General features: G+C 42.6%; 1 non-coding gene across 1 annotated transcript; it reads right to left on the bottom strand.

The window, feature by feature from the left end:
• Nucleotides 1–776: 776 nt before the first annotated feature.
• LOC129406951 (U6 spliceosomal RNA) lies at nucleotides 777–884 on the bottom strand. Its single transcript, XR_008631358.1, has one exon. It is a non-coding gene; the product is annotated as a U6 spliceosomal RNA (small nuclear RNA).
• Nucleotides 885–2,822: the final 1,938 nt, after the last annotated feature.

Genomic DNA, 2,822 nt, shown 5'->3' with positions numbered 1-2,822 from the left:
GCCCTTTTTCCTTCCTGAGGAAAGCTTGCAGAGCTATAAATTTTCTCCTTAACACAGCTTTAGCTGCGTCCCATAGGTTCTGGTAGCTTGTGTCTTCATTCTCATTTGTTTCGAGGTATTTTTTGATTTCTTCCTTAATTTCCTTCATGACCCACTCATTGTTCAACAGTGAGTTGTTTAATTTCCGGGTGTTTGATTTGTTTCTCCAGGTCTGTGTGTGATTAACTTCCATCTTCAGTGTATCATGGTCTGAAAAGATAGTTGATACAATTTCTATCTTCCCAATTCTATTAAGGTATAATTTGTGACCCAGAATGTGATCTATTTTGGAAAATGTTCTGTGTGCGCTGTAAAAGAATGTGTATTCTTTCTTTTGGGGGTGTATAGCCCAGTATAGGTCTATTAGCCCTGTCTCCTCCATTTCTTCCTTTAGAGCCATTGCTGAGTGTTGTTCTTGTGGACCTATCCAGAGGTGATAAGGCAGTGTTGAAGTCTCCAACTACTATCATGGTGCTAGCTATGTTCCCCTTAAATTGTTAGGAGTTCTTTTACATATTTTGTTGGTTGTTCATTAAGTGTGTATACATTTAAGAGTGTGATTTCTTCCTGTTGTACATATCCCTTGATGAATAGAAAATGACCTTCGCTGTCCCTTCTGATCTTTTTCAGCCTGAAATCTATGTTGTCGGATACTAGTATGGCCATGCCAGCTTTTCTGAGGGAGTTGTTTGCTTGCAGGATTGTTTTCCATCCTTTGACTTTGAGTCTGTGTTTGTAAAAATATGGAACGCTTCACGAATTTGTGTGTCATCCTTGCGCATGGGGCCATGGTAATCTTCTCTGTATCGTTTCAATTTTAGTATCTGTCCTTCCGAAACGAGCACTAAAATATTATATATTTTTACTGTTTAATATTTGTTTAATTCTATTGAATCACCATTAGATAGTTACAAGCTTTCATGTTTGGGTTACAATCACACAATGATCAAACACCCAACCATCCACCAGTGCACATTCTCCACCACCAATATCCTGGGTATACCCCCCCTTTTCCACCCTCCCCCTGCCTCCATGGCAGACAATATTCCCAATACTCTCTCTCTACTTTGGGGCATTATGGCTTGCAACACAGACACTTAGAGGTCATCATGTTTGGTCTATTATCTACTTTCAGCACACATCTCCTATCCCAATTGATTACTTCAGCCATCATTTTTTTAGTGATCCCTTCTCTATTCCATATGCCTTCTCCCCTCTACTCATGAAGCAGGCTTCCAGCTGTGGGGCAACCTCCTGGGCCTTGTATCTACTGTCCTTGGGTGTCAGCCTTATGTGACATTATTTTAAACTCCACAAATGAGTGCAGTCTCTCTATGTCTGTCCCTCTCTTTCTGACTCATTTCACTTAGCATGATACTCTCCATGTCTATCCATATGTAAGCAAATTTCATGACTTCATCTCTCCTAACAGCTGCATAGTATTCCATTGTGTAGATATACCAAAGTTTCTTTAACTAGTCATCTGTTCTAGGGCACTTGGGTTGTTTCCAGATTTTGGCTATTGTGAGCAGTGCTGCAATGAACATTTAGGTACAGATGTTGTTTCTACTGTGCTTTTTTGCATCCTCAGGATATCCTCAGAATATATTTCCCAAAAGTGCTATTGCAGGGTCATATGGAAGCTCAATTTATAGCTTTTGAAGGACTGTCTATATTGTTTTCCAGAAAGGCTGGACCAGTTGGCATTCCCACCAACAGTGAAAGAGCATCCCTTTTTCTCCACATACAGGCCAGCCCTGGTTGCTTTTGTTCTTTTGAATGTGTGCCAGACTCTGGTGTAAGATGGTATCTCATTGTTGTTTTGATATGCATCTCCCTGATGACTAACATGTGGAGCATTTTTTCATGTGCCTTTTGGCCATTTGTCTTTCTTTTTTGAGGAAACTTCTTTTCATTTTCTTCTCCCTATTTTTTGATGGATTTGGAGTTTTTTTTTCTTGTACAATTATACAAGTGTCTTGTATATCCTGGATATTAATTCCTTATCAGATAAGTATTTGGTTTGGTCCATAGATCAGTCCCATCTGAGAAGATAGCATTGGCATTCTTTTGGAGATTTGTTGTAGAACTGGACCATTTCTGTGTTGGAGGGTGAAGGATGTGGCTGTCTACCACTGCTGCAGTGCCTTTAGACAGATAGTAGAATCTCCCTAGTCCAATTCCTAAAAATCCCCAGAATTTTCAGGAGCCAGATATTATTCTTAAGGCTGGAGAATAGTACAGTGGGTAGGATGCAGAGCCATAAGTAAGCCCTGAGCACTGCCAGGTATTGGCCCCAAACACCAAACAGAATAAATAATATATTTCTTAATAAATTGATCTTGGCCGGCCGAGTGGCCAGCACGCCCACCCCAAGCGCCACCACCATTCTGTCTTCCAGCAAAGGTCTGTGACGCTCCCTTGAACCGCCCTTCCGGACCCAACCTGCTCCGCGGCCCTGAGCACCCCGCGCTTCCCTCCCCTGAGGACTGCCAGCCGAGTGGCCGGCACACCAACCCCAGCCCGTTGACCACTGCCAGGTTGTGGGAAAGGGGCATGGCCTAATTGTCAGGGGCGTGGCCTAAGAAAAGTGGGCGTGGCCTCATAACCGGCGGCCAAAGCTCACACGGTGGCAGATAGTTCCCTCAACGTCCTATCCAAGACTAACATCCTAGCTATTTGCAAGCAGTAGGACAATAAAACACAAGACTTCACATAAGAATTGAAGGAAACATCTCAGTAGACCAGGTTCTACAACCGGCAAGTAAAAAGCCAACCACTAT

This window comes from Sorex araneus, chromosome 8, assembly GCF_027595985.1.
Source record: "Sorex araneus isolate mSorAra2 chromosome 8, mSorAra2.pri, whole genome shotgun sequence".
Lineage (NCBI taxonomy): Eukaryota > Metazoa > Chordata > Mammalia > Eulipotyphla > Soricidae > Sorex > Sorex araneus.
This window is presented reverse-complemented; position numbering and strand designations above follow the sequence as displayed.